Below are 14,821 nucleotides of genomic sequence, written 5' to 3'. Positions count from 1 at the left end.
GTACAAAGAGTTATAATAATGAAACCTCGACGTTGCGAGGGAAAAAAGGGAAAAACATGTACTTCATAATTCAACTGAGTCGCTAATTGCTTTAACATTCGCATTGTATGTATGCAAACGTATTTGATTTTCAAACTTTGATCATGATACAAAACCAAACGAAGGCCGGCTTGCCTTATACGTACACAAATACCAAAATCGCAAATATCGATATAACAATCGTTTCCCCAAGTGTTCCAAACGTGGTGATCGAGATATCCGGCATTGCGATTTTTGCACGCGCTTTCTTGCTTGCCACGCGCGGACGCAGGTGTGAAAACGTTTCTATCACGGCGCGATTGGGGCTGTCGTAGGATGGAAGAGTACCTACGCACGGCGCTTGAGGGTGGCGAATAAGGTGAGGACGACGGAGGCACGAGGTAAGAGGAAGACGCAGAGCAAACACGGGGATGCGCTTGCCGGGTAGTAATTTCATTCGTAGCCGGGATGCGGCAGCGATAACGTCGCTGCAGCGCGAGCTGCAGTCTCTGTTTGTTTGCCGGAATCATCGCCCGGAGCTTCTCTCTTGTTGCGGCTCTTTCCGCAGCGGTCGCTCTTTCCCCGTCGACCTGCCTTCAGCGGCAGCCTGCTGGCGCTGCCGCATCTAATAATCCCCTTAAACGCGAGAAAAATGAAGCCAGTTTCGTCGGCCTAGGCGCTCATATAGTTGCACGCACGCGAGGCGGTTTCCGCCTCCGCGCGTCGTTTCACGCTGCGGATTGCAAGGCTGATTGTGGCGCAAGAGCGACTCGCGCATTAACATCCCCGTGTATTCATCCCTCATAACTGCATCATGCGATAGAAGTACTGTGTTATTCAGCTGATTCTTTATTCCGTTTTGTCAAATGTGTTTCCGCAGTAGCTCATCCGCGCGAGCTGCGAAGTTAGCGAAGGGAAACGCGAGACGCGAGTAAGGTATGCTGAGGGAACTTCGGTCGCGCGGAAACACAGGACGATGCCTGACTTTTTCTTGCCAGGGAAATTTGCATCGCGAGTTGCCGGGACAGTCGAGCGGCAGCGAGAAGAATAATACAAGAATGGTTTTCTTTCATTGCAGTTTCTTCTCTCGTCTCGAGACGCCTCCAGCTCGATTCGGATCAATTTGTTCAGCTGTCATTCCCGCCGTGTATACAAGGGGATATAAAAGTAAGGGACCAGATCAAACGTGTCGATGCACTCCACACATGAATTTTACGAGTCACTCAACTATCAATTGCCGAAGGGTCGTTTGATTTCGACAGACTTTCTGGCTCTTACCCACAAAAATTCGTAGCTTCTTGCTCTTAAAACATCTCCATTCAATTTCCAGTGCATATTCTGAAGAATAAAGCTGCGTTTATTACGTTTTCTCGTGCCGTATCGGTGACATCGACCGAGTAATATGTACGACTCATGGATTTGTATTTTCCATGAGTAAGGATGATGCAATAAAAAAAGGAGCGGCCAACCTTTAAAGAGCGAAGCAATAAGTATTCCAAGTGGATGGAGGGAAGAATGGGAGACGCGATAAGGAAAAGAAGCTCGCGGGATAGTCCGCGAACGAGAGACGGTACATGGAAATGATATTATTCCCGGAAATCCTCATAGCAATCCGCTCGGAATCGCGCGAGAAGAATGATTTCTCCCGGTGACGGTGAGTGGTTCTTAGTTTCTCCTCGTTCTTTTATATCGCGGCAGACACGAATTCCGATCCCGAGGAATGGAAACTCCCAGCTGGCGAAACGGCAGAGTAAGAAAAGCATTTATTATATAATCAAACTGCCCCGCACGAAAGGGACATCACGTACGAGCGGGGTCATTGCATCCAACGAGTCATGAATACCGCAAGAATCCTCGACGACACTCGCGTATTATTTAAAATTCGATCTACGTAAATTGACTCCGTGAGTTCTATCGAATTCGAGAATATATTTAGATGACAGTTGTTTATTTGTGAAAAGCGATGATATCATTATTGTTAAAAGCAATGATACATAATTGTCTATTTTCAAAAATTCAAAAATTGTTCCTGAGAATGATTGCGATGAGCATTGCGCCACTGAATAAAAACAGAATCATATTAAAGAAATGCTCGAGACAGTCATGGATGTTTCACGAATAAGAAATTAAATCGTACGAAATAGTAAATCAATGATGTAATTAATTTACGAATTATAAAAGAATAACGTTCTTTTTACTACGCTGTTTTATTTGACACTTGAAAGACATGTTTTTTTAGAAACTCATTATTGTCTAAACAAATTATGCATGCCGCCAAGTACCGATCAGACAAACTATTATAGTTTTTTACTGGGTCAAATAAATCCAGCTACTATTCAGTTGTTACAATAATAGCAGCAGCATCCAATAAATCTCAGCAGGATTTACTCTTCTCAAACTTATTCTTTCTACAATTTCTTCTTCAATAATTATTATAATTCGATGATTGCGATATATATTACATAAAGATTCAGACTACTGTATTAGAGCAGATTATCATAATGGAACATGTTTTACGTACAATCATTATATACCCAACCGGAGTGTTTAACACGTTCAACTTCCTCAAGCCCATAATTATATATATTCAGGCGCGCGCATATAATACATGTATATTATATATATGTCCATGTATGAACGTACACGTGCACGCACATACACGTATACATTTGTCGGGACGGAGTAATTACGCGCAGATAATTACTCGAAGAACGTGAAACACGCCAAGTACGCGGAAATTGTGGAATGTCACGCCGTATAGAATTCGCTGGCTCTGGAGGAAACTACTCTGATTTCTGGCATACTGCGTTGTAGGTGAACCATTTTTTTTACTTCGGCGGCTTCCTTCCTATCTACCTTCCTACCTTACTTCCTTCCTCCCTTCCTCTTCCCACCTCTTCTTCCCTGTCGCTCTTGTCACCCGCATATTACAACCTGGCGGCGTCGACGACGGGTTTCGTGCATCGGTGGAGGTGAAAAGAGCAGGAACCCAGCCGGGACACGAACGGGGTGAAAGAGAGAATGAAAAGCGATCGACGAGGGTAATTAATTTTCACGGAGGCAGACGGTCGCGCGCTGAGAGCGGTCTTCGTCCCTCAAGAGAATTATCGTCTAAGTGCTGATAGTTCGGAAAGTTCGACGTGCTTCAAACTTCCGTACGACCGTACGTCGCCCGGCTGCATAAGGGCCAATCATCCCCCGGAATGCATTCGCTCGATAAAAGCGCCGTTGCTGATCGTAAACCAGCCTGCCGATATTTTAATGCCGATATTTTAGTGCGTGCTTGCTCCGTAAAACATCGCATGTTGGACGTATCGACGTGAGATCGGCGATGTTCACGTATCGCTGTCACGAATCGAAATTACGTCGGCTGCCTTGAAAGGCGAGTCTGTGCTAATCGCAAATTGCCGACAATAAAATTTGCATCACACAAATTTACGTTACGCAAAACCATAGTGCAGGGGATGGTAACGGGATCAACGCGCGTGCGGCTGCAATTATTCCAGCGAATTTGTGCCGTCTCTGTTACGAAGCTCTAATCGCTTTCGGAAATACCATTTTCACTTTGTGCTACCCCGGTTCTTCGTGGAACTTTTTGAGTGCTCCGCGAGTGCCCCGCCTCGGTTGAATATCGCGCGTTGGGCAACTTTAGCCCGGAAACCACCTCGAAACTAACAGCAAGACGTTTCGCATCCCGTCCTGCCGCCCATCCCGCCGTCGCGGGAAAGTGCACGGCGCTCTTATTGAGAGTTTCCACGGCGATCTAATGCGTCGCAGCAGCTATATGACACGACATCCAAAGAGGCGGATGTTCAGGTGCAGCTGATACCGAGTCGTGGTGTATGTACTCGCAAGGAGCGACTCGCTGTTTTACGCGTCTTTTTTTTGCGCGCAATATTGTTTCGGAAGCGACACGTGGAGCAGAAATATGGGGCGCATGTCGTTATTATTGAAATACGATGTGCATCGACAATACGCGTACGCGACGTTACCGCGTTGCATCGGTGTCAATTGCAAGTTATTATAATTATTAGCCGCGCGTATATTAATCTGCGCCATGACAAAAGCCGTGAAACCGATGCGTGCCGGCGCACGCAAACGAATTAATGTATGCATCTTAATTAAATCTAGCGTGCCGAAGCATTACATCTATAGCCAACTGCGCGATCGAACACCAGCTTTAATTAGTCAAATTGACAAAATTCAAATACAGACCGCGCCGTCCCTCGCCCTCTCACTCACCCTCTCCGTTTCTCTACCAGTCTGAAACGTTAAATGTTGACAGCGGGCTAAAATAGATATTGCATCCATGGATCAAATGACCTGAAAAGCTACCGAATTAAACATTAAACTTCTGCGTATTACCGCAGTAGAATATTTTCGGTGCGCATCATTAACGTGCGGGCAGAAACGTTTGGTTATCATTACAATTATTAAACCAATACACAGTAACCGCTTATTAATTTGTGCATTAGCGTGGTAATGCGCTCTCGGATATACGTATAATGCATCTTTCATCAACATTTTTGTCTCTAATTAGCGCACGCGAATTATATTCCAATTAAGCAATTTCGCGTTACGCGTTTGCCACATTAAAAAGATAACTGCGCTTTTAGTGAAACGGAGCAATTTACAAATGTACACTGCTATTACTTATTGCGTTATCATTTAAAAATACATTCAACCATTGTCTTTCCAGTCTTCAATTACTCCACGATCGGTGCACGTAATCCAATTTAATCTTCAATCGTACTCTACTTACCGCAATTGAGAAATTAGAAATTAAACGGGCGATGCAGTCGATTTAAATCTGAGAGAGAGAGAGAGAGAAAGGGAGGGAGGGAGTCATTTTGATTTATTATTCGTTATTTCAGAGCAGGGGACGGTTTATTCTTGACAATAAACTGCACGAAACTATTACAGCGCTTTTCACCGTAAACAACCTGGTGCTGCTTGTACCCGTGCCGTTTCCCACATTCGCGGGAATACGTTTTTATTGCCGATACGATATCGTGGCCGTGTACATATACATACGTGTACATACTCTCGCCGATACGTACTGTACGAATGAACAAGCGCCAGGCGGCCGGTAGACGCGCGCAGACGTTGTACATCACTCACAAACGGCCTTTAAAATTGGCAAGCCAGTCTTCCGTTCTGCGGTAACCCTGATGGCTTCGGCGAACGACTATAGGAAAGGCATTTGTATGCAGAGGACATACGGCGCAGGACGTTCCCTCGGGCGAGATCGTTCCACGGTTACGATCTGGCACCTTCCTCCTGCTCTCGTCTTGTCTCCTCTCTTTCTCTCTCTCTTCCCCCTTTTATTCATCATCCCACCTCTCTCCCGTGGCATTTCTCTTTCGTCCTATCGAGAGTAAGCTCCGATTCGGCTCATAAGTAACCCCGTACGAAAAATCGCAGTGAGGCAAGCGCGCGGATGTTGCTGATCACCAGGCATCGTTTGTAGTCTGGCAGATTCTTGGCGCGGGGATGCGACTACGCGGTAATGAATACGCGTTGATATTAGAGAGTAAAGTATTCGAATTAAGTTCTCGTCGTATCTCTAAACGCCTTTGTAAACGTTAACCTGACACCATTAGCAGTATCTTAAATAATGAAGAAATAACCGTTACATACTGCCCTTCGTTCGGTGGAAAAAAGTGACGAGCCAGTTTTGTAAGAAGCTGATCAAATTTTAATTACTTGGTCGTTATCCAGCTCTTCGCGAGAACGTTAATGAGACCCTTAACGATCCCATTAACAGCATTTTCGCCCTTCGCTCTTAACGGCTGAAGGAAAATCTCCGGAACCTAGAAGAATACTCGTGAACGAGGGGAGAACGGAAAAAGTGCGAATACGTGCAACAACTGGTGCTTCGCGTCCGACAAAGAGTCAAATGTACATGGAGAAAGAGAGGAGAGAGAAAAGTAGATTTTCACGCCGACAACGATGGGTGGAACAATAAAGAAGTTCGTTACTCATTAGATGACGAGTTTAGGTTTCGCGAAATCCTCCATGCAAATAGCGAAAGAACCAGAGTGAAATGGTAAACCGAGCTTACTACAATTCCACACCCTCGAAACGTTGACCATGAGTCTCAAAGCAAGTCTACAGTTGTCTGCTTTCCGTTGCAATTTGGAGTTTGCGTTTAGATCGGTTTCATGAAGTTCTAAACACATTACTTGTAACGTGCAAATTAACTTTGTTGTAACTGTTTCTGGTGCTTTCATTTGTTTTTATTTTCACTTAACATTATTGCAGGTTTCCTATGACGAAATATGAAATTCGTCATTCTTTTCAATTCGCACGACGTCATCTTAGCGCTCACATCGCTTTTGCATTTTCAGCCGGAAAATTATTAATGCCGAGTGTCTGAAGCAATCATGAAAAATGAAGCGCTTTATTAAGTGCAATTTTCCCTTTTTTCACGCTGAGACAAAAGCATTTCACTCAAGACCGTATTGCCTTGTCTATCCTGAAAGCATCCCGAGTCCCTCGAGTATTTCCTAGTATCTCTGTCTTTATCTTTACGAGTGAGCTTATCGGCGGTGAATCGGGTATGAATCTCTCTCGTAAACTCACTCGGAAAACCTCTCGATCCATTATCCTTCTTGGAAAATTCGAGCGGAAACCAGATCGACACATTTACGAAGATGCTCGATTTTTACCTTTACTTCTGCTGAGATCTCCGTTGACTATTTATATCATATCTATGAAGGTTTTTACTTGGAATAATGAAACATGCAATAGTTTTTATCAATCCATTTCCATTTAAGTATTCTTGAAGCTTATAAAATAAATGTATATTAAAATAACATTTCATTATCGTCATTTAAAATTCTATTCTTTCAGTAAAATGTATTCATGAATTAATGAAAATTAATATATTAAATTAATACAATATTTTATCTGGATTAAAGTGTGCCATTACTACATGACTTGTTTCAATTTCTCTTTTCGCGATATATTCTTTTGTTACTGTTATTTCAGTATGCTTGCTTTCTATTAGCAAAATGTCCGGAAATGTAGTACCCTTTGTTTCTTGACGGTTTAATTCACATGAATCACAGGTCAGGTTTAGACCCAGCACATGCGAAAACAAGCACGACAATTTGCGGTGCTACAAGTTCGTAGGCTTTTGCATAGCGGTAACGGATGCGCACCGCTTTCTCCATCACATTTCCCTCGAGTAAACTCGACGCGTAAACGACAAGGTTGGTCGAAATTGCCCAAGCTACGGGCTTTGATGTCGAGCAGCGAGCCAAAGCAAATAAAGAAACAAAGACAACTACGGTACGCAACATGTTATGTGCTCTGGACGAGATAGTTGCGATATTGTGCACTGATTGAAATAATAATGACGCATATGTAAAAGCACAAAGCAGTTATTAATAAATAATTTTTTATCAAGATGTACTCTCATGATGATCAGCGCCATAATACGGAATTACAAAGCTGTATAGCATTGAGCGTAATGCTTGCGACAAAATTGTATGCATATTGCATGAAAAATCAATAAAAGTAACATCAAACTTTAATACCAAACGTACCTATCAAATCCGTAGACAAAGAATGTTGTAATATTACTAAAGAGTAATATTACCAAATTATTAATATTATTAAAATAACACTATCCTAATACCCCTAATATTTCTAAACTGTTAAGCAATATCATTAAACCACTTCCTAGTTGCAACCTACACACACAGTGTAATGAATAATTTTATAGAACGAGGCCTTGGCTTGTTTTTCCAAGTGGCAGGACTTGGTGCACCTTCGCCTGGGCACGTCCTCGAATCCGAGCCTGAACGTCACTGCGATACCAGGCGTATCCGTCAATCCATGCGAGATATACTGTGTGACCGCGTGCCTTTCTTTGTCCTCTTTTCTCTCTCGTCTCACATTTTCCTTCGGTAGAGCCGCAGCCCGGGCTCCGATCAAGAGCGGCTAAACGTTACACTTTGAAGTGGAGTATCGAGCGAGAGAAAATCAGATTGCAAAAAGCATGACGCTGAACACACGCCCGGCCGCCCAACCGCCACCGTATCACCAACGTCGTTACGTATCTCCAAGGCGAACACTCCAGATTTCGCGCGCAGCGACGATGAAATCTCGTAATTTCACCGCCGTTACAGCTTTACTTCTCGAGGCTGCGAGAAAATTTATATACTCGTTAGATTCACGACTCCTCTTGTATCATGTGCTGTCGAGTTAAATACGGGTTTTCATTCGTTTGATTTCTCTTTGCGGATCGAGATATCGACTCGTGCAAAATAATCGTTTCATAATGCTGGTCGATATTATTCATGCCAGCGTGTAGAATCTATTATGCGATCTTTGAGAAAGGATATGGTGGACGAACGCGGTAAAATACGCGCCATAATGTTCCGTGAAATAATTTCGACCCATCGCAAGGAGCGCCCTGTCCGCAAAAAGCTAGATCCTACGTGCCCCTTAGGGTGAGGACGACAACGAGGGACACGCTGGCGAGAACCAGGGCGCGGCATGGATGGAAAAAAAGTTCCCGATGGAATCGTGGAATTATGGTTATGGTGATATTGGCGGGAGTTTTGGGGCAAATCGAGGTACCGCCTTGCGGGCAGCCGTTGTCACAGCTGCGAAAAACCCTAAAACTTGACGATATTGCGCGCTCGGAACAATGTATATCTTCGCCTGCACGCATACACGTGCACATACATGTGCACGTACACGCGACTCCATTGATGTTTCCGATTTTATTATTCGAATGTTCTGACCGAGGAGATCCAATGGCCGCGAGGCCCGATCGGAAGAAAATGATTTCCCTGCCCTCTCCTCGCGTAAACGCAATACGTGACACATACGGCGCGTTCGCTCCTGACAGTCCAGCATGGGGACCAGAGTTATCTCAGCGATTAATCTCGATTGGGCGAGGCTGTGTGCCTCGCGGTTTATCCGTTTCTCGATTTTCTTCCCTCATGTACACGGAATCGCGGCCAAGGAGCCGTTCAGATGCAGGAGCCTCTGCGTGATTGGAGAAACGTATCGAGAGGAGATTCCCGGCGGGCAGCTTGATCGATTTCGCTAGACACGTGTCGGTATCACGCGTGGTCGACATTAGAAACGAGAGAATAATCCCGTAAACGTTCTCGAAGTCTCGCTTCTAGATGAGATTTGACGCGCGGTAAAAGTTTCACAATAAGACTCGTCCAACAACTTCCGGCAGAAGAGTTCTGGAAGTTGGATCTCAAGAGTTAGTCTCTATCGTCTCTTTCTGTGTCAAAAAAAGAAAAGAAGTAACCAGGCGCTTGTACGCGAATAATACACAATTATCGATAAAATTCACTTGCAAGTTAAATAAACCAACTCGACCGACTCGAACGCGAATCCTCGGCAATCGTTCCTTCGATATCCGACGACAGAGTTATGCCTGCGAGTTGAACATTGGCCACCGGTTTGAGCGGTGGCCAAACCGCCGCGATATCGACGTGTCCCCGATTACTAAAGATCTCGCGGAGTTCCCGTATTTATTCTCCCTAATCCTCGTCTTTGCGCAGCGGCGATCTTTCCCCGGTTGATCCTCCGTGGAATCGCCCGAGAGTAAATTGATTTCTACGAGGCGCGGCGCCGGCCGAAGCGTAGAAACGATAGCTCCCAGCTAACCGCAGGTTTCCGTGGACAGCCGTAAGGCATGGACGGCCGAGCATGGTGAAGAGAGGACAGGGGTAAGGACGGGGCTAAGCAAAGTTGTACGGCTTCTCGACACTGTCTGACCCGCGGATTATCGGCTTAGCCGGATACCCGTTTGGGTTATTTCTGCGCGTGGAAAGGGCTTGACCAGACGAGGGTAGCCGTAACACTGATTTCCGGCCTCTAACTTCGACACGGCGACGGTCACCATATTCCCGTTGTATTCCTTCATCGACGTTCCCGCACGTACCGTTCTCGCGAGATTCACGCAAGGATCACGAGATGAGCGTGATCGCGCTGATCTGACTGCCGATCTGATCAACACCGGAAATTGTCGAGTGCTCGGAGAAAACCATGTCAGCAATGTTACCTCAAATTTGATTACTCCAATCTCACGTACGTGGACAGAGTCCGCGTGTGTGACGAGGATCGATACGTTTTAACCCAATTTGTTATGCGGCAACAATTGGAATCGTATAAAACAAGTAAATTCATCAGTAGAAAAGTTCCGTTTTTCTTTCAATTTTTCCAACATTCGCGGTTTAACGTTCTCGTGTATCGTCTACCTTCAGTCCGCGATAATTGCAGACTCCAAGTCTGCGCGTCCTGTATCGATCGTTAACTCGCGGATAGCTCTTAATTTGCGTTGTTAATGCCTTAATGCTTCGGGAACTGCCGTGCAAATGCAAACCCCTGTAAATTAACGCCTCGAATATATTACGACTATATGCAAAGTGCCACCGTAATACATCGAGCCCATTTCGGGGATGGATTCTTGACGCATTTCGCCGGAAGCGATTTGGCTGGGATTTATACAGTCAAGACACTTCGCGTACTCGGGCTGACTTTCGTCATGCGCACCATCGATCTCGTTCACGTCCATTCGGATTTTCGCTGACAATCTTCGCTTGTTATCTGTCTACCTACCTACGCGCATTTCTTCCTGAAGCGCACGAAACTTGCGTAAACCAGTGTGCCATGGGCCAAGTATATGGAAACCGTGTCGTCGATTCAGCAGCATTTCATGCATTTCATAAAGAGCGGCTTTTCCGCTGCGTCTACGATATCACTTTCCTTTCGATGGGACACGTTGCATGGTAAATATCTGTATCACGATCCTCCGACGAGTTCCCCCAAAGATTTGTCACTTTGACGTAACATACGTCTCTAATTCCGTTTATTGGCAATTGACAATATCGGCACGGTAATATAATACGTGACTGACCGATGTTTCATGTGTGTGCATATATTATACTTCGCGCAAGTACTTTCGGGTAACAGAACACTGTTTCGCGTATTTAAAATATTTTAATACTGATATTGTGTATTGCGTATTTAAAATGAATTGTCAAAAATATTTTACGGCGTCTGGTTTTCCTGGTTTTACAGGTTTCCATGCGATTTGTAAGCTGCGCGATTACATATTTCGCATTATACCCGATCCTGCCTCGGCTTTCGAGGATTAATCATCAATGTTGCGATTTTTGAGATTCGCGGAATAGTTCGCTACGTGCCTTGTATTAAATTTCCGAAATTGGATCCCCGGGGATGGAGAAAGAGGAAGAGACCACGTCTCGAGCGAGACGGATGGTATCACGTACGCAATGTTATTCTTTCTCGTAGAGGCAGAAATTCACTTCTACAACATACCTGCAACGTAGAACGAAAATTTTGTTTTTCATCAAGGTAGAAGCCCAATTTTGAATCCGAAAAGGGTTTTTCCGTTAGGACGAGAACCCTTTGATGTAACGTCATCGCCTAATAATTTTTACAAAAAACATTTATCAATCTGATTCTAATGAAAGAATTTTGACGAGGCGAATGAATGTCAGAGTGTAACGGCACGACACATTCTCATCGCGATAACGATACAACTTCCACAGAAGTAATCTATACAAGTGCGATACTCGGCGTTGAAAAAATCATCAATGAAACATGAAACCTGCATGTGAACAGCTCGTCCGTTCACACTCTCTCGCGTTGTCCATTTTTTTTTTCGAAACTACGTCAAATGGGCGGACGGCGGTGGTGTGTCATAGAGGCTCTCGGTTTTTTCAAAACGCTTTTCAGCGCGCGATTCGCGGCTGTCGTACCTTGTTATCCCCCCGGCTGGATAAGAGAGAGATCACGCGAGGTGCGGGAACAAGGCGCGCGGCGACATGACGACAGGAGCGATTCGCACCTCGTTGCTCCGCCACCCTTCAGGACTCATAATGCACCGCGGGCAGCCCAAGGGAAATTTAGCGGACGCCGTGAAAACCGTTGTTTTATACGCTTATACTATACGTACACGCGAAGACTGGATCCTACGTACGTACGTACATACATACGTAGATATATAGCTATAGTATTGGTGGGTGCACAGGTATGTGGGTGAGGTAAAAGCATCCATGTTCCCGGACGCTGGGGTAACACCGTTAACGTTAACTCTATGAGGTACGGGCGCAAGAAAAATGGAGGAGCGAGCGGTAAAGATAGCCGTGAGGTGCGGACCCCGTATCTGAGTATAAATGTATAATGCGCGAAAAAAGAATCCCACCCTCGCGAACGAGCGAGCGAGCAGGCGGGCGAGCGGAGTAGCAAGCACTTCGGTTGCTTGCAAATTTAATTAGCGTCTCTGTCCGTTGGATGCATTGACCTCGACGCAACGGGATTACTCTTACCTAATCATCCTGAGGGTCGGTTTTGCGCCCTCGTCGTATTAGCGACGCCCCGCGAGATCGGTTACCAGGAATTTAGATTCGGATAATTTAATCAAGGAAATCAATGCGCTCGCGGAATGCGAAACTCTATCGCGACGTTACGGATATCCCGTTGCGTGCTTTATATCGCGAGTATACGCGCCAAAGGGATTGGCATCTATTGGATTGGAGCGCCGGCTCAAAATCCATCCAAGTGAAACTTCAATATACCTTTCCATGGTCGCGCTGTCCCAGATTTCGAACAGGCAAAATCCACGGCAGAAAACCCATTAAAAATAGGGGAATTGAAAAAACTTTCAAGATGAATAAAGAGTCATTAGGGTAGATATACGTGTCAGACGTCTATTGACATGTTGATTGGTATCGAATTCAATGATCCTTGATTATTCTGTACTAGCGATAAGGTAGCGTTGAATTTTCGGGGAAATGCGCGAATGGATGGTTACAAAATATAAATGTTCTTACTATTAAATATAATATTATAATTGGTTATACATGGTGAGAGATAATAAAAACTCATGCGCTTGTCTCTGGTGATATTCGTGGATTCTAGGTTTGAATTTAGGATAGAAGAGTGCGTCGCGAAGTGAGGAACATTCAAGTAAACGGTGAAATAGGCACCGGCCTTCCATTTGTTCCTTCGCGTAAACTCATTTCTCCGTTCCGCGAGGTTGAAGCGACCAGCTAGGACGGTAAATTAGGGACTGCATAATATATTCCCTCCCGTGACAGCGGCACAGAGTGAAAATTCTGCTTAAAAATTCAAAACTTGGAACGAGAGACCTAATATGCGCGCCGTGTGAACTATCGCTCATGGGGCTGAAAATGTAAGGAAGAGAAATGACTCTTATGACAGAAACTCAGAAATTGGACGAGGCAAGATAAAGGCTTCGCCAAGTTTGATAATGGAGTGCTCGCCACTTTTGTTTTGCATATCGCGCTGCTTTCTGGATACCTCGAATGAGAAAGAAGTAGCTGCGGTTTTAAGGGTGAAAGAGTATGCAACAAAACTAATAAATATTATTCTGCATTATTATGCAGTAATGAAAAAAGGAAACTAATGTTCTATACTTTTACACTTGGAAGTTATTTTTGTCCCACTTTTTGTTCGCAATTCAATGCATATCACACAAATTGGTCTCGCTTTGCTATAATACTATTTTAACAATTTTGGATATTTTTCTACATATATGTAATGTCGGAGATTTCGTATATTTATTTAGAAAGCTATGAAAAGATCGAAATACACAAAGTGCAATATGTAGAATCATCATATTTTGAAACGAAAAATCAAACTTGTTATTCAGCGGATGTTTCCGATAAAAGCGTGTTATTACTAATTTCCTGAAAAGTTCGCGAGACTGATACTACTCGACAAATATTCTCGGTCCCGTAGGATACATTGCGCAGCGCGGTTTGAAATCAATAGTTCCCGCGCGAGCGATCGAAAAAAAAAGTGAATTAATAATGGCCGATCGAATCCGTCGGTGCTCTGTCGGAGCTTATTTTATTCAGCCTTTATCTCGTGCTGGCGAAACTTCGAAATAAGTTTGATCAATCATAACGCAGCCGGTGAACCCGAATCGGCGAACCGCGTCGACCGACATTCGGAAACTGAGAGCCGGGGAATTTGGAAAAATCTAGGCGTCCTCGGCAAAGAGAGAGAGAACGGATCGGTGCTTCCTCCACGGCCAACAAACTGGAAAGAAAATCCATTCGCGATTCGTTCACAGTTTTAATACGCTCGGACAGCCGGCATATATACATCCGTTTCCGCTTTCCTCTTCCACAAATATTCTCGATCCTTCAATACCTGATCCGGACCAGCGACGCCTGGGATGCTGTCCAGTGGAAACGCTTTCTGGAGCGCGAAATTGTGACGTGACCTCTCCCTTTTTCTCTCTCTCTCTTTTTCTCCCTCTTTCTCGTTCGGAATAGGCTGATGTCTTTACCTGGACATTTTGTTTTTCTCTCATTTCATCTCCGAAATATTCAATCGTTCATCTCGACGCGAGAAATTACATGTTGGCACGTTCGTGATTTAGATCGCAGAGTCTCTCGGTTCGTCATTATTATGTCTGCGTGTCGCAAGAATAAACCGTGCCATCTTTTATGAATGATCATTTATCATTTACTTGATGTTACTTGCGTCTATACATGTTTAATTAAAACAACCGACGATAATACATGTTTTAATCCACGAAAATTAATTCTCAAACTACTGTCTCGCCGTATCGTATTCAAATATTACAAGCGATCTTCTCGCGTGTATGAATAATTCGATTTAATTATTGATTTTGTAAGATTGTAAAGCATGTATGTATTGTATTTGCACCTTTAGACCTTACACGTGCAAACGTGCAGGCGAAAGCCTGATTAGGAAATTATCGAGGTGAAAGCAGATGCGTTGTATGCCACATACACATACT

General features: G+C 44.3%; 1 protein-coding gene across 3 annotated transcripts in view; it reads left to right on the top strand.

The window, feature by feature from the left end:
- The window catches only part of LOC105286893 (nephrin), a 261,816-nt gene that overhangs the window by 174,970 nt on the left and 72,025 nt on the right, over positions 1-14,821 (top strand). The gene's annotated exons all lie outside the window — the stretch shown is intronic.

The sequence above is a fragment of the Ooceraea biroi genome, chromosome 14 (assembly GCF_003672135.1).
Source record: "Ooceraea biroi isolate clonal line C1 chromosome 14, Obir_v5.4, whole genome shotgun sequence".
NCBI classification, from domain to species: Eukaryota; Metazoa; Arthropoda; class Insecta; order Hymenoptera; family Formicidae; genus Ooceraea; species Ooceraea biroi.
The sequence above is the reverse complement of the archived record's forward strand: the minus strand, read 5'-3'. Positions and strand labels throughout refer to the sequence as shown.